Genomic DNA, 27,811 nt, shown 5'->3' on the forward strand with positions numbered 1-27,811 from the left:
CAACAATTGATACATACGGACCAAACAGGTTTTATACAAGGGAGACAGATGAAAAGTAATGTCAGATTAATTATTAATGCATTAGAATATTTGGGAAAGAACAACCAGATCCCTGCTGCGTTTATATTTTTGGATGCTGAGAAGGCCTTTGATCGAGTTAACTGGCAATTTCTGCTGAAGATATTGCAAAAAATGCAGATAGGAGATAATTTTTTACAGTCAATTAAAGCAATATACCAACAGCAAACAGCACAAATCATAATCAATGGAAGTTTAACAGACTCTATTCAAATTGGAAAAGGTACAAGACAGGGCTGTCCTTTGTCCCCATTATTGTTTATTATAACTTTGGAAGTATTGTTGAATAAAATACGGGGCTTGGATGGCTTAAAAGGGATCAAGATTAGGCAGCAAGAATATAGAGTCCGCGCTTTTGCGGATGATTTGGTCATAATATTGGAACAACCGCAGGAATCCAGTATGGTTTTAATGAATACGATTAATCAATATGGTCAAGTGTCTGGCTTTAAAATAAACTTAGGAAAAACCAAAACATTAGCTATAAATATGAATATTAAACAAAAGGAAGAATTAGGAGTGATGCTAGGATGTGAGGTAGTTAAAAAAGTCAAATATCTTGGAGTTAACATTTTAATTTCAAATGGGAAGTTATATAAGCATAATTATGAACCACTTTGGCATAGCATACAGACAGAGATGAAAAAATGGGAGAAATTGCACTTATCTTTGCTGGGCAGGATAGCGGCAGTGAAAATGAACATTTTACCAAAATTTTTATTTCTTTTCCAAATGTTACCTATACTTAAAAAAGATGCGAACCTTTTAGAATGGCAGAAGGGTATCAACAAATTTGTGTGGGCAGGAAAGAAGCCGAGGGTAAAGATGAAAATAATGCAAGATGTACGTGAGAGAGGAGGACTGAAACTACCTAATTTAAAACTATACTATGATGCAGTGGCATTATCTGTAATTAGTGATTGGATTCATTTAACCAATGATAGAATATTGAACATTGAGGGACACGATCTGGTATTTGGTTGGCACGCTTACCTGTTATTCAACAAAAAATTGGATAAGAACTTTAAAAGTCATATTTTAAGAAATGCTTTACTGCGGGTTTGGAAGAAATACCAATATAAATTAAATGACAAGATACCCATGTGGGCAATTCCTAGACATGCAATTGAAAATATGAATACAGCACAAAAACAGGACAGATTTACTTACAGACAGCTTCTTACCTCGGAAAGGGGGGTATTACAATTAAAATCTTTAGAGGTATTAAAAGAGGAGAAGGTAGTTCAAACATGGTTCCAGTATGGGCAATTACAGGCTAGGTGGAAAATAGATCAAAAAATTGGTTTTATTCAAGTTGAGGATAATCTGTTTAAACAAATAAGAGATCAAAGCTTAATGCATATAAAGAGGATATATAATGTATTAATACAGATGGATTCGGAAACAGAATTAGTTAAAGATTGTATGATAAAATGGGCTCAAAATATTGAGGAACCAATAATGTTGGATACATGGGAAAGAATTTGGGTAAGAAATGTGAAATTTACACAAGCTCAAAATCTGAGAGAAAATTTTTACAAGATGTTCTACAGATGGCATTTAGATCCTAAAAAGTTGGCTTCTATGTATCCGAATGTACAGCCTAAATGTTGGAGGTGTGGTTCTCTCGATGCTACATATTATCATATATGGTGGACCTGCCAAAAGGTTAAGGCATTTTGGATAAAAATATGGTGGGTCATGCAAAATGTTTTTAAAAGAAGGATAAAGTTTATTCCTCAGTTATTTTTACTAGGTATATGTACTGATTTTACAGTGGTAGAGACCAATTTGATTTTGCACCTGATAACTGCAGCAAGATTGTTGGTGGCGCAATATTGGAAGAAGGAAGATTTGCCTACAATCCAAGAATGGACATTGAAAGTAACAAACTTAGCTGAAATGGCTAAAATATCGGCATATCTCAAAGATTATTCAAATGAGAGATATAAACGAGACTGGAAAAAATGGATTGACTATATACAAAATAAATACGGGACTAAGAAATTCCAGTTAGCCTATGCTTAAGATCAGAAATGATTTAAACTGTTAAAAGTCAGTTCAGTAAGAAGAAGCTAAGTTCAATCTAGAATGTCATTAATTTCTTTATTTCTTTTTTCTCAATAGATTTTAGACTGTGTTAGTTAAAAATCCATACCGTGTACGGGTTCTGGGAAGTCGGGGGGGGGGGGAAGGAGGAGGGGGGATGGGGGGGTGGAGGGAGGGAGGGGTATACACAACAAAAAAAAATTGTACTTCAATGTCTTAATGATTGACAAATGATGACATATTTGTGTTTGTTTTTTTTAAAGAAAAATAAAAAAGTGGAAAAAAAAAAAAGATTTGGAAAATTGGAAAAACCTGCAACTTTCACTTACAGGAAGATTAGCTGCAGTTAAAATAAATAATAAAATAAAATAATGTTTCAATGGTGTTCTAGCCCAAGCTCCAGTATCACATCATAGTGGACAGCCATTGGTTGATTTGTGCACTAGAGGGGATTTGGAGGGTGTGTATGGTACAGAAGAACCTCTGGTCATGATCATAATTCGTTCCATAATTTTGGTTGCAACCTGATTAGGTCATGACCCAAACCTAACCAAAATTAAAGCAAAATTAATGCAACGGCCACATGAGGACGTTGTTGCTCGGTGCTTACAAAAAAATGGCCTGGAAAGGGAAATTGGCAGTGGGCATGGTTGATCACCACCCAAGTATGTGTTCGTGACCAGATTCAAAATGTTTGTGAATTTCTTGGTCAGAACCCGATTTGGTCATGATCAGAAGTTTCATGACCAGAGGTTCTACTGTATCTGACATGACATTGAAACCTCTATGTGTTTTGAAAAAGGAGGACATGATGTTTGGGCTTGGTTTGCCAGAACGTATCTCCATGACAACAGGTTTGTGACTTCAGACTGACATTTGGCTGTTATAAGTACCCGCAAGACAGCTGAATTGTTGAATTGGGCCCGGATCCTCGGTTTCTGCTAACTCTTTCAGAATTTCTGCCAATCCTTCCTGAAACTGGATGTTCGAGGTGAATTTCATTCTACAAAGCATGTTTTCCAAAGACGAGCATGCAACAGTCAGTCCAAAGCTTAAGAGCAGAGTCAGGGTTGTCAGCCAGTCCAAGGATCGAAGGTTCAAATGTGAAATTAATACACAGGGATCACATTTGAGCTAACCCTCCTTTCCTGCTAAGAGCAGAGAGGGAGCCAAGTCCGTTCTGTAGGCCGTCACTCCTCAGAATGTTGTTGCAGCAAACTGTCTGATTCTTTACTCTGTTGTTAGGCAACTAACCGAATGGCACTTTCCATATCGTATGTCCTCCTCTCTCCTTTTATGGGCCATGACTGGTCAATGCTTCAGGAGCCAAAATAAAACAGCCAAAGGGACAAAGCACAACCTAATCTTGCCCCCTTCTGGATATAACATGGTTTAGTTAGATCACCATTGATCCTAATTTGAACCTTCTGAGATGTACATATTGACTTAATTCCTTGAATAAAATTGTTGTCAAAGTACATAATTTCCAGAACTTTAAACAAAAATGACCAATTCCACTCAAAAGCTTTCTCTGCAAAACATGCCTTTTTTAATGTTGTAAATATCCTAAGGCATCCAATAAAGTTTTCTTTGATTAACAGAACAATAGAGCTGGAAGAGACATTGGATGACTTCTACTCCAACCCACCCTTCTCAAGAAGAAGACCCGACACCATAACTGGCTGTCCAATCTCTTCTTAAAAACCACCAGTGATGGTGCAGCCACGACTTCTGGAGACAAGGCGTTCCACTGATTAATTGATTTGGAATTTCTCAAATAGGCTGAATTCAGATCCCCCATCAAATTCAAAACCACTAAAACCATTTCTGGGGTAGGACTCTCAGCCAAGAAGCAGATGAGACCACCACGTATATGAGGAACCATTGGGAATTTAAGGCAAAGGTTTGCCATTCACCTTTGCTATTAGAACTATGATATCCTTATATTGGTGGCATGAGGGCACCCCTTGTCCCCCTTCATATTCAAAGATGCTCAGTTCTTGTGAGCCATGTGAGGTTCACCCCTAGCACCTATCCACAGCTAGATAAAACATTAAGTCTGTGTCATGAAACACTGATTGTGATGACTTTGACTGCTAAAAGAGACAATAAAATAGGAAACAAAAAGACTAGAATGAATCCTCTCCAGTAGTCTACACCCTTATAAGCAAGGATTAATACCAAACAGCCAAACAGAAGAGAATATCCTAAGCAAGGAGAAAATTATACCCATAACCCTGACAGGGCAAATTACAAGTAGCCCTCAATTTATTACCATAATTCAGACTAGAATTTCTACTGTTAAGAAAGGCAGTTGTTAGGTGATTCAAACCCAATTTTATGACTTTTTTTTTTGCCATGGTTCGTAATTGATAACAATGTTGTTTACAAGTGAATATTGCTTCCCTCATTGACTTTGCTTGTTAGAAGCTGGAAGAATAAGTTGCAAATGGAGATTATATGACCTGGGGAATTCCAACCACTAAAAATACATGCCTATTGCCAAGCACCCAAATTTTGATCACACGACCATGGGAATCATGCAATGGTTGTCAGTGTATTGATTATAAATCACTTTTCCCTGTGCTGTTGTAACTTTGAATGGTCATTAAACAAATGTTTATAAGTCAAGAACTAGCTGTTCTGTATATGAATAGGGATCAAACCCTCATACTGATGGTGATGAATGTAAGGATTGCAACAACCACTATGTAGGGCCAACAGGCAGAAGACTGGCAGAACACATCCACAAAAACCAATTAGCAGTCAGAAGACATGATGAAAATTCTTTAATTTCACAACATATAAACAGATGTAACCATAGTTTCATTTGGGAAAATGTGAAGATCCTAGACTAAGTCATGTCCAAAAATGCCAGGAAATTTCGAGAAGCCTGGCATCAATAGACACATAGACATTAACAGCATCTATAGCATTCAGCCCAAACAGGGACAAAACGATCCAAGCATCTCTTCATCAGTAATCAGCACCAAGATCAGCATAGATTAGCCTTAACTCCAAGGTTAACATCAGACCAGCAATCAAGTAAACAATACACCGATCAAGAAACTGTCAAAGAAGACAACAGCAAACAGCCCAGTCAAAGAATCTGTAAGACCACCCCCGCCAACAGTGGCAGGCAAGCCATTAGAATATAAGACTGAAAGCAAACTCCACTCCTTATTACTGTAGGCAACTGATGATGTTACCTATAGAGCCGAGGTGGCGCAGTGGTTAGGGTGCAGTACTGCAGGCCACTTCAACTGACTGTTATCTGCAGTTCAGCTGTTCTAATCCCACCGGCTCAAGGTTGACTCAGCCTTCCATCCTTCCGAGGTGGGTGAAATGAGGACCCAGACTGTGTGGGCGATATGCTGACTTTGTAAACCGCTTAGAGAGGGCTGAAAGCCCTATGAAGCGGTATATAAGTCTAACTGCTATTGCTAACTGCTATTGTTTGAGTAATGAAATGTCTGCAGGAAAACAAGCAAGCTCAGAGAGCACCAAGGACCTCTCAACCATTCACAGTTAGAACAGACCTCACCAGAGTTACTTATGACCAGGTTCTGATGTACTAATGGCTGCCTTCCCCCTTAGGTAACATGACTGCATTTTGGCCAACTCTGTGACTCACTCACATTTATGTCCATTTACACTGTCGTGCAATCCCATGACCCCACTTTATGACATTTTCTTGAAAACTGGCATTTAGTTCCAGTTTTTGGAAAGACTGGCCAACAGTTGATTCATTTAATGAACACAACGTTCATTTAACAACTTGAGTAGAACTCAACTTCAGTTTGAGTTGGTCCCATGGGTAACTTGCTTGGTTGTAAGTTGAAAATTACCTGTAGCTATACTGAAAAAAAAAATACAGATGGCCACTAGATAGTAGCAAAGAAGTACAGAATACACAAAGCCATATATAACAATCTGGACCTTCACACCCAACTTATGGGCTGCTTGACAAAAAATTTAATAGATTCTTTCTGATATGAAGTGGACACCAGTGAATATCTTCTTGATTTTAGAATAGTTTAGGATTACTAATTATCATAAGATATTCATAATATCACACTAATGACACTGTATTTAAGCTACAAATAAGTGTTTCTTTTTCCTCAGTAAAAGCATATGCTGTTCAGTTTTTGTTTTTTAAGAAAAAAAGAAATGAGGCTATTTCTATTTTCATTTTTGAAGAAAAATGACCTGTCCTTTTGGAAATTTGAAATAACTGAGCAGTTAAAATTCATGATCTACATTTTGTGTCATTATTATTACATTAGTATGCAATTATAGTCCTAGTTAGTCATAATTATACTCATAATTATTCAATTTATCACCATATATTCTCTGAAAATTTTATTGGAGGAGTTATTAACATTAATAAATTGTTTTTCTTCATATCCATATTATTAATTCTCCTCATGTGTGGTAGGAATTATCAGCCATAAAATTAATACAAAGTCTTTACTTTGTATAGCTGACATAATGAAGTATAGTCTGATAACCTTTTACTATTTTCTTATTTTACTGTTTATCCTTCTTTCCATTAAACAGAAAAAAAACATTCATCTAAATTAAGTTAACCATTGGTGTGTGTGTGTGTAAGTGTGTGTGTTGCACTGAATTTCTACCCAATACCATCTGTATGGAAAATCAAAAGCAATAAGTTTCTTTTATATTTTCTCAATATAAAGCTGATCCTGAATTTCAGACAACTTCCTTCGACCCTAGAAAGAAAAATTCAACAAATATATATAAAATCTTTAATGTACTTGTAGACCACTTGTTTAATAACGGCTCCAATTAATGACTGCTTCTGAATAAATCAGTTACAGCCTAAAATTAAATGTACAATTTTCATTCTGCCCATGCGATCACATGTTTGTAATTTTGACATTTGGCAAGTGACTGGCCTTTGCAACAGATTTCAATGTCCCACACTTACGTGATTGCAATTTGTGATGCTTTGCCCATTTTCTGCCACAAAATGCCATTGGTCAAACTGCATCCCCCTTATGCCTGTGGTGACTCAATTTGACACTTATGTCAAAATTTTCAGGAAGGCGCACAGATATAAAAGGAGTAAAGTTTGGATCACAATGCCACATTAAATTGTCCTTATGATGCTTAGTATGATTAAACAAATACATACAATCAGTGTTATCTAGCTCGTTAATGATATCTTCAGAAACCAAACCGCAAGCTCGAAGAATGAACCTCTACCCTCATACCCAATCAAGTTTATAAAATCAAGCCATGGCAAGTGTGATAAATAAAATGAAATCAAGGTAAATGGATTTGTTTATTTGTTAATCCCATTGTGCAATTAAATACATATTTCATAATGAAGCCATGCTATTTAAAGTTAAAGTGATCCATTCAAATAGAAATTTAAAAATTGGTGAATTTTTTCAAAAATGCTAAAAATGAAATTTTAAAAAAATCTGAGTGACCTAATTAAAAGAAGTGTCTGAATAATGGCAAGCGTGACTAAAATGGTTGACTGTGCTACATCCCTTCTCGTAATTTCTTCTACAGCAAGTTATCCTGATACGATGCCAACAACTTTACATTACTAATGTCAAACTTTCATGCTCCTTGTCATTGTTCCAATAAAAATGTCTCTCCCACATTTATTTATCCTTCATTTGTTTATAATTTCAATTTCTACAGCCACAAACGTACACTTAAGTTTTGGATAGCTTACAAATTTTGAAAAGCTGACATTTACTATTAAATCAACATAGAATAGAATAGATCTCATCAAACCTAGTGTGGAGCTTAGGAAATAACTTTAATTTAGAGATATCGAGCAATGGTGCACACATAGTTTATAAGGACAAATTGTATTAGTATCACAGAAATTTCATTTTCTCATTCATTTGTTCATTCATTCATTTGTTCATTCATTACCATTCTTTTAATATAGGGTATGCATTTTTTTAAAAAAATGGTATTCATTTGCATATTTTAGGATTTAGTTCATACACCTAGTTTTAATTATTATCGCACCATCTTTCCTACAAAAGTTAGAGATAAGGAAGAAAAAATAGTCAATAATACAATATTTGAATAAATATTTTATTTATTTATTTAGTTTGCCGAACATGTACAAGATAACAGGTATAAGTATAAACATGGGCATGAACAAGGAAATGGGTATAAATAAATGGGGACAGTAGGACAGGGACAGTAGGCACATTGGTGCGCTTATGCACATCCCCTTTACAGACCTCTTAGAAATGAGGTGAGGTCCACAGTAGAAAATTTAAGGTTAAAGTTATGGGGGTTTGAGGATGTAACAACGAAGTCAGGTAGAGCATTTCAGGCATTCACCACTCTGTTGCTGAAGTTGCATTTTCCACATTCAAGTTTCGATAAGTTTACCTTGAGTTTGCATCTATTGTTTGCCCGTGTATTATTGAGGTTGAAGCTGAAGTAGTCATTGACAGGTAGGATGTTGTAGCCGATAATTTTGTGTACTCTGCTTTTCTCTTTTGTCTTAACTGTTACATGGAAAAATACCCTCCCTCGCCAAGATACCATTTGCTCCAATCATTTTCCTGCCTTATAACTATTCTTCAAATGAGACTTTAGAAATGATATGTCCAGTAAGATGGATGATCATCTTTTTCTGCTTACTTCAGCATCTGTTCCTTTGGGTCTCCCTGGGATACACTGTGACCTGAGTTTCAGAGTAGGCCAAGCACAGGTTTGCATTCTTTTAATTCTAAAGTTTCCTCATGATTTAATAGAGCAGAACCAAATTGTATGTATGTAAAAGGAAACAAAGCTTTTAAGTAGTAATAACCATTCACTACCTAGGTTTAAAAAAAGGCAGTCTATTTTGAGAAAATCACAGGGTAATCATGATAACTAAATTATATTGATTTTTTAAAAGTGATATCATGAAGTCAATGTATTAGTTTTATTTGAAAATTTCTGGAATTCAAAGTGCAATATATTAATACATACGTATTTCTTGTGCAGTCTTCACTGTGTAAATTTCCCCATCTGTTTATTGCAATAGACTGGCAAATTTACACAGTAAAGACTTCATAAGAAAAATGTGTACTTTATGGACGCAGAATTAAACATCTGGATCTGGTTATGAGAATTTGAATCTTTGTGATGAAAGGTGGCTTTCCTCTCTATGCTAAAGATCATTTCTAAGTCCCACAGTGACAAAGATGACCATTGTTTTTACGTTATGTGGATACACAGATGTAGGATGTAGGAGGAAATCCAATTGTGTGCTTCAATTACTATCAGCAGATTCTAACGATGGAAAAGAAGATAGGAATTCAGCAGTGGTTAAATTCAATTTTTTTTTTTACTACCATTTCTGTGGGCATGGCTTGGTGGGCATGGCTTGGTGGGTGTGGCAGGGGAACAATATTCCAAAATCTCCATTCCCACTCCACTCCTTGGAAAGGATACTACAAAATCTGCATTCCCACCCCACCCTGGGGCCAGCCTAAAGTGGCATTTGCCAGTTCTCTGAACTACTCAAAATTTCCACTACTGGTTCTACAGAACCTGTCAGAACCTGCTGGATTTCACCCCTGGAATTTAGTATATGATTTGTTTCTCCACACACTTCACCTCCTCATTGTGGTCTACCATATGCTCTCAAAAACTGATCTTCAGTCCAAAGAGGAAACTGCAAGGAATATTTATTTTGTGTGAGTCAGGGAACAACTCTGACTACCTGCAGTTTTCTTGGTAACATTTTGGAAGTTGTTTGCCTTCTCCTTATACTTTGGGTTGAAAGAAAGTGACTGGTTCAAGGTCACCCAGCTGGCCTAGCATAACCATTACACCAGGGGTGGGTTCCTGCCATTTCTAACCTCTTCTATAGAAGAGGTTCCACAAATCTACAGTGCCATTTAGAACCGATTCCAGATCCCTCCCCCCGCCCATCAGCATATCATCAAGATGAAGAGCGAGAGGAGGAATTCTGGGAGTTGAAGTCCACAAATCTTAAAGCTGTCAAGTTTAAGCACCCCTGGGTTGTTTTTTTTCTAAAGGGTTATGGGTACAAGGGTCTTGTAACTTGATAGCTTTAAGACTTGCGTGCTTCAAATGCCAGAGTTTCTGAGCCAACATTTTGGTTGCTAAGCAAGAGCGTTGTTAAGTGAGTTTCACCACATTTTACAAGTTGGCTACGCCCACCCAGTCACATGGCTGGCAAGCCACTCCCACACGGTCACATGGCTGACAAGCCACTCCTACCCAGTCACATGGCCAGTAAGCCACTCCCACAAAGCAAGCCACACCTACAGAAGAGGTTCTAAAAAAAATTGAAACCCACCATTGCCCTACACCAGTGCTTACAAGGATGACAAGAGATTAATACCTCACTATAACAGCAGAACTTTGACCAAGCTACGCTGAATTCCATTCAGCATTTAATATCTGGGCACAGATCTACTGGATTTTGTTCTCCAGAATAAGGTGGCTTCAAACAGTTGTGTTTGCTACCAAATGATAAGTTAGTCTGTCCAACGGACACTATGTATACTAAGCATTTATTTGCTATGTAACAAAAAGGTGGATAAGAATGTCAAAAGTCATATTTTAAGTAATGCCTTACTGCGGGTTTGGAAAAAATATCAATATAAACTAAATGCCAAGTTACCTATATGGGCTATCCCTAGACATGCAATAGAAAATATGAACATAGTACAAAAACAGGATATAATTACTTATAGGCAGAGCGGAGTTTACTAAGTTGGAGGGGTGTTGTATTTTAAGGTATTATGATTGTACATGTATACTGCTATATTTTCTTTTTTATGTATATTGAAATGGAATTATAAATATCATCAACACAAAAGGGAGTTTGCTCAGAAGCTGAAATACACCAAGTGAATTAGAGGAAGAGTGGGAAGCAGAGGAGAGAAGAAAGATAGGAAGAGAGGGACAGGAGAGAGGGTGAGGGGGGAAGATGAGGTGTATAAGGAGGAGTGGTAAGGGGAAAGAGGAGAAGGAGAAAGGAAGGGGAAGTAGAGTAGAAAATGATGGAGGGAAGAAAGGATGTAGAAAGGGGGAGGAGAGAGGGGGAAGAAAGTGTCGGATAAGGTATAAATATGGTGTATGGAGAGCAGAAGAGCCAATAACTGGGGTTTTTTCCCTTTGGTAGTTGATGGTAAGATGAATTGATGTAATTACTTAATAATACAACATGACATTGACTATGTAATAGTATACATGTGATTATATGCTATGAAAAAGGAAAATAAAAAAAATTCTACGTAAAAATATGTATACTATTCTACAACACACATTTTTTTTTCTGGAAAGGAAAAAGAAATATGACAAATGAAACTGTTAAACATGGACATTACAGGGACAAATTACATATGTGTATGTTTGTGTGTTTGTGGATTTGATGCAGGTGTGTTTAGAATAGGGAATCATAAGGTAGAGATGGCCATCACAACTGTGCAGGTGAAGTCCTGCTCCTTTGATCTTGTGATGATATCATATAGAATAACAGAGTTGGAAGAGGTCTTCTAGTCCAACCCCCCTGCTTAGGCAGGAAACCCTACACCCCATTCAGACAAATGATTATCCAACATCCTCTTTAAAACTTCCAGTGTTGGAGCATTCACAACTTCTGGAGGCAAGTTGTTCCACTGACTAATTGTTCTAACTGTCAGGAAATTTCTCCTTGTTTCTAAGTTGCTTCTCTCCTTGATTAATTTCCACCCATTGCTTCTTGTTCTACCCTCAGATGCTTTGGAGAATAGCTTGACTCCCTCTTCTTTGTGGCAACCCCTGAGATATTGGAACACTGCTATCATGTCTCTCCTAGTCCTTCTTTTCATTAAACTAGACATACCCAGTTCCTGCAACCGTTCTTCATATGTTTTAGCCTCCAGTCCCCTAATCATCTGTGCTGCTCTTCTATGCATTCTTTCTTAGAGTCCCAACATCTTTTTTACATCATGGCTGAATGCAGTATTCCAAGTGTGCCCTTACCAAGGCATTATAAAGTGGTATTAACACTTCATGTGATCTTGTTTCTATCCCTCTGTTTATGCAGCATAGAATTGTGTTGGCTTTCTTGGCAGCTGCTGCACAACTGCCACATATCAGATGCATGTAGAACAAGGTGGGATTTCAAGCAGCAGTCATGGCTTTGCTGCCTCCTCAGATGCCCCATTCAAAAACAGCTGCACTTGTTTGACCAGTGAAACCAAATTTGCCAATGTGATATCTGCTGTTCATATTATCATGAACAGACCAAACTGCATTATTTGACATTTCTTCCTTCTGTGGTGATCACTTTACAGATATTATGTGAAGTAAAGAGATAAACAAAGGAACTGCCAAATATTCACTTCTGTCAGGTTTAATATTCTGGATATACAAGCAACTATCAATCAGACTGCAATACAGAGATTTTTAAATCATCCTTTGAGGATCTTTATAAGCAACTCAAATAAACATGTGCTCTCATTCAAATAAACAGTCCGTATTTTAATAAATATGTATTTCTGTTTCTTGAGGGAGATGTTTAAATAAATGAAACATTAAAATAAGCACAACTTAAAATAAAAAAACAATTTTTTTTAAGTTAAGCAGTTTAAAATTCAGAGTATAAAATAGTCCATCATTTTTAAGCCTTTTTAAACCTTAAGCATTTTAAGCCTACAATCAAAAGGTATCTTTCTGTTAGTTGAAAGATGACCATCATTTGTAGCTATTTCTTTTAAGAAAAAGATCTATGTTTGTCTTCTATCATATCTATCTATCTATCTATCTATCTATCTATCTATCTATCTATCTATCTATCTATCTATCTATCTATCCTATCTATCTATCTATCTATCTATCTATCTATCTATCTATCTATCTATCTATCTATCTATCTATCTATCTATCATCTATCATCTCTTTCTTATCTATCTATCTATCTATCTATCTATCTATCTATCTATCATCTATCATCTATCATCTATCTATCATCTCTCTCTTATCTATCTATCTATCTATCTATCTATTTCTCATCTATCTATCTATCTATCTATCTATCTATCATCTCTCTCCTATCTATCTATCTATCTATCTATCTATCTATCTATCTATCTATCTATCTATCTATCTATCATCGGTATATCTTTCTATCTCTACCTACTTGGGTCAAGACTTCAGAAAAGCTCTCAAATATTGTAGCTTTAAAATACAAGTTATAGACATTTGCTAAGCTATACATTTTTCTCCTGAAGTAGCAAACAGTGAAAACTAAATGGACCAAGTCACACAAAAGTCATGCCTTAGTGTCATTGTACCCATACATTTCAAGACTGTACTTCTTCGAGTAGATACACACACTAATCCCCATTAGGATCATTAGTTTAATTCATTTTGCGGTTTTACTACCTTGCCACTGTTTTTAAATGAGACACTTGTCCTTTGTGACTCGTTCTGCTACTGCCACTGATTTCCAAATGGAGATTGTAGCTTTCAGTAATTACAATTTAAAGAATGTTTTAAGAAATAGAATGTCACTGATTGATCATGTCATGGATGAAAAGAATTATGATATGACAGAATTCCATCTGGCTTTATGGAAAAGCAAAAGAACCGACTTCATTTTATAACAGATGTGTGGCAACATGAAGACATTAGAAGCCCTTCAAAATCTCCTAGTACGTCAAGAAAATGCTGGAGACATCCAAAAACTTAAGAAGACAGGTAGAACCCTCCTGTCAAAGTCCTAGCACTTTATGTACATGTTGCATGTATAAAGGTAAAGGTTCCCCTCGCACATATGTAGTCATTCCTGAATCTAGGGGGAGGTGCATATCTCCATTTCAAAGCCAATGACCCAGCGCTGTCCGAAGACGGCTCCATGGTCATGTGGCCAGCATGACTGAATACTGAAGGTGCACAGAACGCTGTCACCTTCCAACCAAAGTGGTCCCTATTTTTCTACTTGCATTTTTACATGCTTTTGAACCACTAGATTGGCAGAATCTGGGACAAGTAATGGGAGCTCACTACATTACGTGGCACTAGGGATTTGAACCGCCGAACTGCTGATCATTCTGATCGACAAGCTCAATGTCTTAGCCACTGAGCCACTGTGTCCCTGTGAGGGATGCATATATACCTGGTCTAATTGTAAATATATATGAAAGTGTCAACAGCTAATGAAAGTTGCTTAATATGACAGATAAATTTAAAAGAACACCTGGGGTCATGCATCTCTACAAATTGTTCACATCAAAAGGATTCATTTATTTAAGTATTCATTTTCATTGCTTGAACACAAAAAAATTCTCTATTTTAATTATTTGGATGAAGCACAACATATATTTTAAGGTAATAGTTTAAATAGGGTGTTATTGGTTTTGGTTTTGAAGGAATTTATGATGTAAAACATTACTGTGAATACCAAATGATTCTGCTTATTATGATAAAAGGTGCTAAAGGGCATTTACTGGAGCAAGAATAATCATAATGAAATTAAATATACCCTGAATGAATAACATTGGGATTTGATTTTGACAGGTTAATTCTGCAATCTATTTCCCAGATAGTAAGTTCCAATAAACATATTGAAACATCCCATAGAATTGGAGTGTTACTTGTCCCAGCTTCTGCCAATCTAGCAGTTCGAAAGCATGTAAAAATGCAAGTAGAAAAATAAGGACTACTTTGGTGGGAAGGTAACAGCATTCCATACACCTTTGGCATTTAGTCATGCCGGCCACATGACCACAGAGATGTCTTCGAACAGTGCTGGCTTTTTGGCTTTGAAACTGAGATGAGAATCGCCCCCAGTGGTGGGTTTCAAAAAATTTTGGAACCTCTTCTGTAGGTGTGGCCTGCTTTCCGGGTCCACTGTTGGAACCTCTTCTAACCAGTTCGATAGATTTGACGAACAGGGTTCTACCGAATAGGTGCGAACTGGTAGGAACCCACCTCTGACCGCCCCCTAGAGTTGGGCATGACTACCACACATATGTGCAAGGGGAATCTTTACCTTTACCTTTAAGTTAAAAACCCACATTGATTTTCATTAATAAATATTTTCAGGCTTAAGTTAGAATTATGATAAGCAACCTGTTGTTGTTCAATAATATCAGCCTACACAATAGTTTCTTGTTAAAGTCTTGTATTGTCCCTCTTCTGATATTAATGCCTCTTTCAACTCTCTGGTGTGTTTCTTTCCTATAGGATAAAGTTCATCATATTTTGTAAATGTTGTAAAATTTTTATCCTCAAAACCTTTATAATATGGGTCTGATAACCATCTAGCCTAGGCCTCTTTCCAGTGGTGGGTTCCTACCGGTTTAGACCAGTTCAGCCAAACCGCTAGTAGCTTGGTGGCCTGGATCGCTGGAACCAACAGTGACCCAGACCTGCTACGCCCCCAAACCAGTTCTCCTGGCGGCGCCTATGGCACCACCATCTTGTTTTTTTGTTTCTGCACATGCAAAGAGCAATTTTAGTTGTAATGCACATGCATGTGTGCGCTGTGCATCCCTGAGCGAACCAGCAGTAGTCTCTAACGGACCCACACCTGCCTCTTTCCTAATGAATCTGTTTTTATAACTTCAGTGACTTCCTTTATGGTTGTAAGCCTACTACTAATACATTCCTTTATAAATTATGTTTCTTTAGGTGTTCATTTATTTTATCTACAGAAATGTCACTTGGAATAATATTGATCAAATGCTTTTAGTACGACTGCATTGTCCATTAATATCATATCTCCTGTATTATCCATTTTTACATAATTTGTATGCTACCACTTCTCTATATTTGCAAAATCAAAATCTACATAATTCATTTTTATTTCCATTTTTCTTACCATTAACATAAATAATTTTCAATGTAAAAACTTATACATATATTTAAAGGTTTTACAGTATCAGACACTATGGAAATGAGTAACAAAATGACTGGAGAAGCAAAAAGTCACAAACTCACTGAATTTTAAAGGTTTGGAAATATTATTATGTTAGCTTACATGCAAGAACTCTTTCTTTGAAAATTAATCCTCAATATCTTAAATTGCTTTAGCTGAAATTATATCATACATTTTTAATTATCTAATTAATTTTCTAAAGGTCACCAAAATGCATTTTCACTAGAAAATACATTTTATTTTATATCAGAAAGTTTATGGAATTTTTTTTTAAAAAAGAATAACTTTTGAGTATTTAAAAACCAGTAATAATTATTTATCTACAACATGGTTTTTATTTTATTAACAGAAAGAAGAAATAACAATATCAAAGCTATGAAAAATATGGTGAAGAATCTGAACACTGTTGCTTTGGGAAGTTAATAAGGTTTTAAAATATATATCAAGGAGTAAAACCAAAACCAAGCAACCAAAATGTTATTTATGTATTTATTTGAAATGTATCCTTTCTTCTCATCAGGAAACCTCTCCAAATTTTCCTCACCATAAGAACCCCAAGGGGTAGACTTGGACTGACTTAATATGATTGAATCAAAGACACTCAATGAACTTCTATGGCTGAGTATGAATTAGAGTCAGTGGTGGGATTCAAATAATTTAAAAGCCAGTTATCTACCCTAAGGAATGGCTGGGTGGGTGTGGCCATAATCAGGGGTGAGACAGGCCTCCTGCAACCCCCTGGGAGCAAAAATGGCCCACAAGGGGGACATGCCCCCCACATGCCATTTTGGGCCTAGTAGGCCACCCTGCAGCTTCCTGGAAGCAAAAATAGGCCATAGGGGAACTCCTGGAAGGGGTGGAGCAGGAAAGGGCATGGCCAGCCAGCAATTTCATAACCAGTTCACCCAACCAGCCTGAACTGGATGAATCCCACCACTAACTAAGTTGTGTTCTTTCTCCTTCTAATCCATCTTCGTGTTTTTTCTCTCTCTCAAATCAATCCATCATAGAGGGCTGTTGGAAGGGTAACATCAGGGGTAAAGCAGGGGTTCCATTTCTAGAAGAAATATATCAGTCAGTTAACCAACATTTCCCATCAAGTTCTCAATTATTATTCAATTCATTGGACAATAATTTCTTTAATATGTGAAATAAAGTTATATCTTTTCAATGTTCCACTTGGCCAGTGTGAGGCCATAGACATTGCAAAAGTAAGTAAGCAAGTAACTAAATAAATATGGATGTTTTAATATGTGGTTCATCACTTCTTATTTTTAATTGTTGAATGTGTGAGACATTTGCAGACTTCCTTAGCTGGAACCCAGTTCTCAGTTTGTGAAATTCTTATCCTTGTTTTAATGTAAACATTGAAAATGATTCTTTTTCTTCTAGATTGATATGAAATATCATTTGATTTATGGATGCTCTGTCTGAAGATAAAAGTCATTTGCTTGAGAATAGAGAGTCCCCTTTTCCACTTTTCCAATTTATATCTCTTTATTTCCTAGAATACTTACTGTTCTACTTAATCCATAGAAAGGGATTAATCTTTATTCTGCATTATAAAGTAATTTTGTCAGCCCATTCCTCTGTCTGATCCCTTTTTTCCCCTGTCTGTTCATAGCAAAGTTGAGAGCAGAGAATTCTGTCAGATGGAATTAGGCAGATAGTCTTTAATCCCTCTTAAAATACACAAATTTGTGCAGTTCCCAAGTTGAATGTTTTGTGCCCATGTGGATAATCTAATTTAAACAAAAAGAACCAAAGAAAAAAGCATGAGAATGAAAAAAAAAAACACAACTTTGGGAAATTAGTTAGAAATATGTGGGAATAAGCACAATATTCCTCATCTGCATGCATAATGACATAATACAACATTACTAAAGATGCATTTTGAGAAGCAAGATGAGGTTCTATCAGTCTAATTCCACCAGCATGGGCATTAGCACCTGTAGGCAACACAAGAGGGATGAAAATAATGAAACACACATTGTAACATTCCAACACAAACTCTGTCCCTTTTTACTTGTGTCACAATGTCTTGTGAAACCATTTAAGCAGCAAAACTTGCACTGTGACATCAACATGCACATCACATCACCATAATAAAATTATGACTTGCTGCAGGCATCTTGAATGGAAGTATTCTATCTTAAGACAAAATCTGTTTCATTCATTCCAGAAGTGTCCAATTTTGATTCTGCAAGCATTTTTAAATTCTCTACATTGTTATGTGTTTGATTGCTGCCTGCAAGAATAATTTCACTATTGAATATTTAATTTAAATGCTCCAAGAATAGCCAGTCCCCATCAAAAGACTATCTCCATGCCAGGTAAATGTGATCAATCTTATACTGCATTCTAACTCTAATGTTATTTGTGTACATCTTTACCTTATTGTCTTACTTGAGAATTACTTAAATCATTCAACATGACAAGTTCTATTGCTTAGCCATATGGAAAAGTAGTTCATTACTCCACTGAAAATTGGTGTTGCATTCATGAAGTAATGTTTACACCTGAATGGGAACCTATGTCTCATTTGTAACTGGTTATCTGACACAGTCCCCCATCATGCCATTTAAGGTGGCCTGTTTTTCTGCAACCTTATAATATATAGAATGGAAAAAAAGTTCTATTTATAAGAATATCTAAAGAGCATAAAAAGTTGATTCAGCTGGGAATACAGAACATGTTGCCCTCCAGATGTTCTTGGAATTCTATTTCAAGCTACTTCAACCAACAATTCCAGTGTTGACAGATGTGAAGCATTGTACTGAACAATGTGTAAGGCTACAATTCTTCACCCTTGATTCCATTCTGTAACATATTACATCATATGTTGGCTAGTTTGTTATTTTGGGTTTAAAGAAAGGACTTAATTGCAGACTGTGGATTTCTATCTGCATTTTTTGGAGAATTGATGAAAACTAATGTCATGTTGTAAATTCAGATTTACTCTACAGTTGTGCTTAACAAATACCCCCAATGACCAAACTTCATTGCACTGAAGTTTCACTATACTGCATGTTCCTCATTCTATTCCTGACATATTCAAAAGCTTGCAATGTTCTAACAATTTTTGAAATTAAAGAAAAATGTACTTGTGATTCAGTTCTCTAATATGAACTTTTTACGACAAATGCATTGAATAATTATGCAAACAAAAATGCATTGTTTACTAAAAAAATGCACATAAAGATGTCCTACTTAACATTATTTACTCAAAATGTCTTTATTTTGATGTAAAATATTTATTGTCCCTCTTCTATGCAACATGCTGCAGAAATGCAGAATAATACATTATAACACAAAATGACAGCCCAAATTTATCTGTCTTATTCTCTTCCGTTAACAGGTAAATAAATAAGAAAACAGATGTTTTATCTGGAATAAACACTTTCACCTTTACTCATGTATGAGCATTAACTATATTCAATTTATAGTACAGGTATCTGTTTAATCATGTACTTGTCATATAGATAAAGATGAGGAATCTGGGATCTTCTAACTTTTTGTTTTTTCACTACTCCTATGATCAATTAGTAAATATTCAGAAATGATAATTAATTTAGCCTGACAACCACTAATTAGATTTCTATTGTAAGGGGGGAAAATCCAGTTATGGTGCTACTGAGAAGACTCAAATGGGTTGGTGGTTCACTACTTAATTGGGGGAAGGATTTTGCAGGACTTAATGAATCTCTTTTCTGTTAAAATCTCACTCCAGTTTTTGAGAAAAGAATACACCTGGTCTGCTTAGATCTCTTTGTGGCTTTTGATACTTTCTTTCAGTCATTTTACTTAATTATATTAAGCAGTTCCAACCCATACTTGTGACGTAGGTCACTACGGTGGTCCTTAACTGAACAGTTTTGTAAGAAGCAGTCTTACTGCCCAGTTTTTAAACATCTGCAGTAGGGGTGTCAAACTCATGTCATTACAGTAGCATTATGTGATGTATTGGGACTTTCCCCGCCTTCGCTAAACTTAGCATGGGCATGGTCAGAGTGTGACGCATCCAGCCCATGGGCCACAGGTTTGACAGCCCTGATCTACAGTATATGAAGCCATTGGGAGAGACTAATCAATTGTCTGGAATGCAATATCATCAATATGCTGGTATTCCCATTTGTATAGGACCAATGCAAATTTTTGAGGAGATGATGTCAAACTCCCCTTCCCAAGGTCAGGACATACAGATATTGATCCCTGATGAGCTGGAGTTGTTGCTTATACGTAAGATGTTGCCCTCAGAATTGCAATTTAATCAAGGAGCATATTAGTGACTTGTGGTTTCTTCTGGGCTCATGGCTCCTGTTGGATCAGTAGGTGGAAGCTGTAGACAGATGAGCGACATGAAATTCTGACTGATGTGCCAGTTGTAATTTTACTTAAAACAGGAGATAACAACAATTCATGAACCTATCACCATCTAGACCATGGGCGTCAAACCAACCATGTCACATTGCCGTCACATGACATTTTGGACGTTTTACCCATTTGTGAAACTGGGTTGTGCATGGCCTATGTGTGACACATCTGGCCATGGGCTACCAGTTTGACATCCCTGATCTAGACTACTGTAACATACTCCACTTGAATATTTAATAACTCCCGTTGGTTCAATTTGCAAAGGCCACAAAACTTTAGATTCCTGACCTTGGAAGCAAGTAGCATACATTTATTGGTGTCTACATTGATTCCAGATCCAGTTTGAGATACTGGTTGGTTTTTTTTTTTTTTTTGCATTGTGATGGTACATAGATACGATAAGTAATTAAATAAATGGCTGTGTCTACTTGCAGGGAAAGGAATCTGCAGAAGGAATGATGGGCCACACCTTTGTTCCAGTATGCATCAGAGGTGGTATTCAGCAAGTTCTAAACAGTTCTGGAGAAAAGGTAGCAGAAATTTTGAGTAGTTCAGAGAACCGGTAAATATCACCTCTAACTGCCCCTGCCACCATCTATTCTCTGACTCCTGAGTCCCAGCTGATTGGGCGGAAATGAGGATTTTGCAGTATTCTTCCCTGGAGTGGGGAGGGAATGTAGATCTTACAGTATCCTTCCCCTGCCATGCCAATCAAGCCACGCCCACCAAGCAATGTCATGCCCACCAAGCCATGCCCACAGAATTGGTAGTAAAATATTTTTGAATCCCACCACTGTTATGCATCTACATGTGTTCCTCAGAAGTAAACCCCACTGGATTCCAAGGTCAAAGACATATAATACCTAATTTTTTACATTCATTTTGGGAATTTCCAATCATTTCTTTGTAATTAAGTCCTTCTGTGGAGCTTCCAACTTAATTTGCCTTCAATGTTTCTTTTTTCCACACTTTTCAAGGAAGAAATTATCTTAAGCGTGAATGAGGAGGTCCTCCTCCTCCTCCTCCTCCTCCTCCTCCTCCTCCTCCTCCTCCTCCTCCTCCTCCTCCTCCTCCTCCTCCTCCTCCTCCTCCTCCTCCTCTTCTTCTTCTTCTTCTTCTTCTTCTTCTTCTTCTTCTTCTTCTTCTTCTTCTTCTTCTTCTTCCGCTTCCACTTCCGCTTCTGCTTTTTTTAAATCTCCCAATTTCTTACATGATACAGACAACAAGATGTTATTTTATCTCAAACAATTTTAGTGGAAATAAGCAGAGTTTTTGTGGGAGTGAGAGGATATATGTAGGGGAACATTTAAAATATGATTCAACATTTGAAAGAATCAGTTCTTTCTGTTCAATAGAATCTAACAACAGTTGATCTGAATAATCAGTTAAGGGTAGTGAATTATCACACACTTCCCCACTGACCTCAGAAGGAGGGAAAGGAAGAGAAGGAGAAAATGAACACTGAGAGAAAAATCAGTAGGGATGCAAACTTTATAGCTCCAGATCTCTCAAAGCCCCAGTTCACAGGTTTTAGCATTAATACTTGAACTCAGATGTTTGGAATGCATATATTTTGCACTGGAGGTAAAACACATTTTGTTTAGAACTACCACATCTGGATTGCGAACATCCAAATGACCACTATTTTGGAGCAAACATTGGTAATTTGGATTTTTACATATCTGATATATCTGATATATCTATTAATTCTTTCATCCCCAAATGTTTTGGCTGATACCAGGTCATTATAATTTACAGTTCTGCACTATACAATTCTCACATAGGGAATTCTGTATAAGCACATGCATATACACACATGCTTTTTAAAGAGTTGCTTCTCTTCCTGAACTTATATAGAAATGGTGTGTGTGTGTGTGTGTGTGTGTGTGTGTGTGTGTGTGTATGTAGCTCTCATGTGAGTGTAGGAAAAGAATTAGCTCTTTTCATTTAATTATTTGTATTCTGCTCTTACTGTTTTTAAGGGACACAGTGGCTTATTGGCTAAGACACTGAGATTGTCGATCAGAAGGTCAGCAGTTCAGCAGTTTGAATCCCTAGTGCTGCATAATGAAGTGAGCTCCCGTTACTTGTCCCAACTTCTGCCAACCTAACAGTTCGAAAGCACGTAAAAATGCAAGTAGAAAAATAGGAACCACCTTTGGTAAGAAGGTAACAGCGCTCTGTGCACTTTCGGCGTTAAGTCATGCGGGCCACATGACCACACAGATGTCGTTGGACAGTGCTGGCTCTTCGGCTTTGAAACGGAGATGACCATCACCCCCTAGAACTGGGAACAACTGGTACATATGTGTGAGGGAACCTTTACCTTATTGTTTTTACAAATAATTCCAGGCAGTTAATCCTATTTTTCCCACAACAACGACAATGTGACATTGTTTGGATTGAGAGTGAATGAATGGCCCAAGGTCACCCACCTGATTTTTGAACTCACAGACTTCTCTTTCTAGCATGGTGCCTTAAATACTAGACCAAACTGGCTTTATTTTATTAAGGAGTTGACCGAGATCCTTTGTCCATTTTGCCAAGTAACCTTTAACCATGTATAATTTGATGTTTCTATAAAATATGAGTTTTATTTTCTTGACCCAAGTGATGTTTTTTTCTTGCCAGCTTCTACCCAATAAAGAGACCAAAGACTATGATTAAAAAAAAAACTATTTTAGAATCAACTCCCTAGAACAGAGTCTAATGGGAGAAAAATGTCAGATGAAATTGATGACATGAAATGTGCCCATAGCCACTCAATCAACCTTGCTTCTTAATTCTCCTCCCAACTAGAACATTTATTCCTGGAAGTGTTAATAATACCAGATAGTCATTATTCTGCAGTGAGGAAGAGCACAAGAGGTCACTTCCTCATTAAAACAGGAAAATTAAGTGCATTGGATTTAAAACTTTGTTTCATCTTTTATTCAACATTATTTAGGAGAAATGAATCCTGCCTAATGAGAGAAATCTCATGCCTGAGATGGGACATTTGGGAGTGGCAATATTTTCTGGGTAAAATGACACGGTTTCAATATCATATTTAAAGAAACTAAAAGGCTAGAGATGTGGGGATGAAATTGTTTGCATTATTTCATAGTGCCCAAGAGGACTTGGGTAAGGCCCTTATCTGCAGATGTGGTTGGAACTGCTGTTAGAAGAATTGCCTCAGTGACATCTATATGAGTTGCTGTTTGTGATTTAGAGCTGTTCTGTGTGAGTTAAAGCTGTGCAAACCACTGACATAGTGTGGTAGCTACTATTTCAGTTGCAGTGAATACCAGTTTTTCAATGGAAAGTAGGAACAACCCTGAGGAACAAGAGGTAGAGTCACTCCCAAGAGTGAGATTCAGCCGGTTCAGACTGGTTCGGGTGAACCAGTAGTTCCATTGAGCATTTGGCCCCACCCACCCACCCCTGTACTTTCCTGTCCTAAATTTCCATGTTCTTTAGCTCAGCTGATTCGTGCGGCATAGCGGATTGCTGCGCGTCATCTGTTTAACTCACAGGCGGTGACATAAAAGGTAAGATTTGAAGCTTAAAAAGGTCATTTTTTTGAATGCTGCATATGCACATGAGCTGTTCACTCACCGAACCCGTTGTTAAATGGTTGCATCCCACCACTGGTCACACCCAAAACCATGGACAAAAATAAAAGGATCTGAGTATTGGGTAGAACAGGGATGTGCAGTCACTAGAGGCAAGGGTGGCGGGGCCTCACCAGTCTCCTCAGGGAAAGGAAAGGATTTTAAATAATTTTCTTAAAATAATTAAAGCCAGGGTAGTTGCTACCAGATTTCAAGTCACAGTGGCTTGGTGTCTGCTCTCAATATTAACTAGGAGGAGGCCAGAGAACTAGGGGCCTCTTTTGCTTAAGGAATTTTTCGCCTTTTAAGAGTTAAGCAAGGGTTAACAAGCAAAGAATTTCTTATGCAAATGAGGCACGTATTCTCACGCCTCCTGTAGAGGGCATTTTTAGAGGCTTTTTAGAGTTCTCTGGGAGAGACTAGCTCAGTCTGACTTCAGAGCTCTGGCTTTTCAAGAGGGGAGGGCAGGGCTGGGAGAAGCAGAGTTGAAATCATCTCTGAAACAGCTGGAAAAGGTGCGTGTGGGGAGGGGGGAGGAATTCAAAAAGTTTGATCAGAAGGCAGCAGGGGAAGGGGGGGTATGGCAGAACAGCTGCTTTCAAGCCTTTGGAAAATATATCCAATCCAACTTCTGTGTTTGTGTTTGAGAGTGAGTGAATGAGAGAGGGATCGAAGTTCTCTGTGTGCATGTGTTTGTTTGAGAGAGGGGGGAGGGAGGGAGATAGGGAGGAAGGAGGGGGAGGGAGAAGAAAAAGAATAGGAAAACTTATTTTGCAAGGGGGGGAAATGCTGTCGCTTTAAATCGGAACTGAGCATGCCTGGCTGTGGAATTCTGGGACTTGAAGTCCACAAGTCTAAAAAGTGCCTCATCAGGGCTAAAGTTGACCGCACGTCACTGGGGTAGAAATGTAATTTGAGTACGTGACTCAACATCACTCTCCCTAATTTTCAAAGAATTGTAGGGTGAGGCACAACTACTTTCACAATATTCTATTACTGCACAATTGTAATAAAAGTACTATTGGTATTCTGGTATCCTAATCTAGTCTACTTTGAAGGACTGGCAGTTTTTGGTGGATAATACAGTTCTAGTGGAACTTTTTAGAGAATGCAGTTTTTAGCATCCTGTCAAATAGAATTCTAAATTGTGCAAGGATCAATTATATATATTTCTTTGTAAAACAACATCAATCAAAAATGAAAAAAAACCACAATCAAATAAATTGACTTGCACCATGGTTTAAGAACCTATCACCTTTATGAATCTATCACCTTTAGGGATCACCTACCACCATGATGGCATGCGGAGCTACTTGTCAGGGCACAGGAGGCGTTGCCTTGTCGACTGGCCAGTGTGCTAGCCAGCTGATTTTGGTCTTCTTTTGAGGCCATTTTTCATCCTCCGAAGGCTTTCCTGAAGCCTTCAAAGTGTGAAAAACTGGCTCTATGGGCAAAGCGGAACTTCAGGACAGACTTCCAATTTGCTTGTAGGACTGTTTTTAGCCCTCTGGAGGCTTCAGGAGGCTTCCCTAAAGGGTCTGGGGGGCAAAAATGGCCCTAGTTTGGTCATAGGGCTGTTTTTCACTCTCCGGAACCTTCAGGGAAGCCTCCTAAAGGCCCCGAAGGCTCTGGAGGTCAAAAATTGGCCCTACAGATAAACCAGAAGTCACTTCTGGTTTGCTCATAGGGCCGGTTTTTGCCCTACGGAGCCTCCAGAGAAGCCTCCTGAAGGCCCCAGAAGGCTCTGGAGGGGGAAAATTGAACCTACAGAGAACCCGGAAGTTCGGAAATGGTGATTCACAGTTTGTCCGTAGGGCCTGAAGGTTCCGGAGATTGAAAATCAGCCCTATGGACAAACTGGAAGTCACAATTCTCGAACTTCTGGGTTCCCCATAGGTCCATTTTTCACTCTCCAGAGGCTTCAGGAAAATTCCTGAGGCTTCCAGAGGGCATCCCCGGAGGCCTCTGGAGCCTGGAGAGGGGAAAAACGTGACAAATGTTCTGATCGCATGCATGCACGTGCTGGGGGGGGGGGTCACATGCATAGCATTATGGGTGTGGCACACCGGCACACGACCGCCCTGTGCTCCCACTGCTTTTGGCATGGCAGCCAAAAATGGTTTGCCATCACTGACCTACCACATATAGTGTATGTGTATTTATATTTCTATAAATATTATGGATGGTTGAGAATATAACCTCAGTCCACATTCTTGACCTTCTGGATAAAGAGCTTCAAGGTCTATGCAGCCATTCCAGGCAATACCATTTGACCCCTCACTCCTTCCACCCAGCTATGGGCAGGAAGGTCAAACTGGCAGTGGATTTGATAAGTCTTGGAAGTAGTTTCATCACATGTTTCATCTATGCTCCAGAGAGAATATACTTGATTAACTAAAGTTCTGGTTTTCAAAGTTTAATTGTTAGTTTCACACAGTGTTAGCCAATTTCAGTTATCTTCTTGAAGAGTACAGTTGTATCTCTTCAGACTTGTTTCTTTCTGTATCCTGTTCAGTAACACTGTTGTGACCTGTCAGTGGCCGGTGCAGCTGGCAGCAGATTCAGACAGTGAGGAAGTTGGGGAGGAACATGGCCAGTCCTGGAGTCTGGGGAAGGCTCTGAGGAGGGCTCTGTGTCAGAGGCAGAGAGGCAGCCAGGGCCATATGCCAGTTATCACCTGCCTTCAGAGTCAGACATCAGTGAGGCAGTTAAACAGCTGGAGCCTGTTCCCAGTGTGTGCATGTACAGAGTTGCCAGATGAAGGGAACAGCTAAAGAACAGGGGTCGACTTGAGAGTAAGGCCACAGGTGGACAATGAATGGGTCCTCCCAGAGGAAATAAAAGAGGAGCAAAAGAGGAGTGGAGTTTGCAGGAGACAATTAGTTCACTTAATTGGTTTGTTGCTCTCCAAGACTCCTTGCCATGTTTTGAGATATCGGCCTCTCAGGTCTCCAAGCCAGATAAGATCTGTGATTGTAAATCCTCTCTCAAAAGATTTTGTTGGATGTGAATGAGCAGAATTCACAACAAATTAATAAAAGAGTTTTTTGTCGGGTCTACAAGTTTGCTTCATGCTCTTGCGAAGCCTAGGTCAGAACAAACATATATTTGTTTTTCTCTTCAGAATACTCAAAGTCTATTTCCTCTGCAAAGTAGTCCAGTGCTCCAAAACGTCTTCCTAATTGCTCATGACTGGGTGTAACCCTTGTTCACTTGGATGTGGTTTTTCTTTTTCTTTATTCTTTCTGGAAAATTGCCTTCATGATCGGTTTCTTATGTAACAACTTTTTTTTTCAGCTGATAAATCTTCATTCTCTCTCATCAGCTCAAGTGTGGCAACTCAGCAGTTCAGTCTTCTGACTTTTTCTTCAAGGACCACTACAAGTTTCACTTGCTAAAAATAAATGCCAGGTTGCTTTCAGGCAGGAATGCAAACATGATGTTCAGGAGTAGATATTCCTGTCTGTTCATTTTTCCACCCTGTATTACTTCTATTTTTCCATTCTTGGGGTTTTAAATTAACCACATATACACTGTTCGTTTCGTTTACGTTTCGTTTCGTTTCGTTTATTGGTTTTGTATGCTGCCCACTCCCGAAGGACTCCGGGTGGCTCACAATGAAACGGGGAAGGGAATAATATAAAATAATTTTTTTAACAACCTCCCCACCCCCAATTGTCTGCTGGCAAACTCCTGTTCATTCTTCTTGTTCAGTAGTTAATTGCATTTGGTCCCTGAAATCTGACTGCTTTATAATCTTCCTACAGTCCCTGTTTACTCAGCAGGAATCAGTTATTTAATTACAATAGGAAATCAGCAGTTC

Source organism: Thamnophis sirtalis, unplaced genomic scaffold, assembly GCF_051295495.1.
Source record: "Thamnophis sirtalis isolate CommonGarterSnake01/CBP01778 unplaced genomic scaffold, rThaSir2_p1.2 scaffold_9, whole genome shotgun sequence".
In the NCBI taxonomy this organism is placed as follows: Eukaryota; Metazoa; Chordata; class Lepidosauria; order Squamata; family Natricidae; genus Thamnophis; species Thamnophis sirtalis.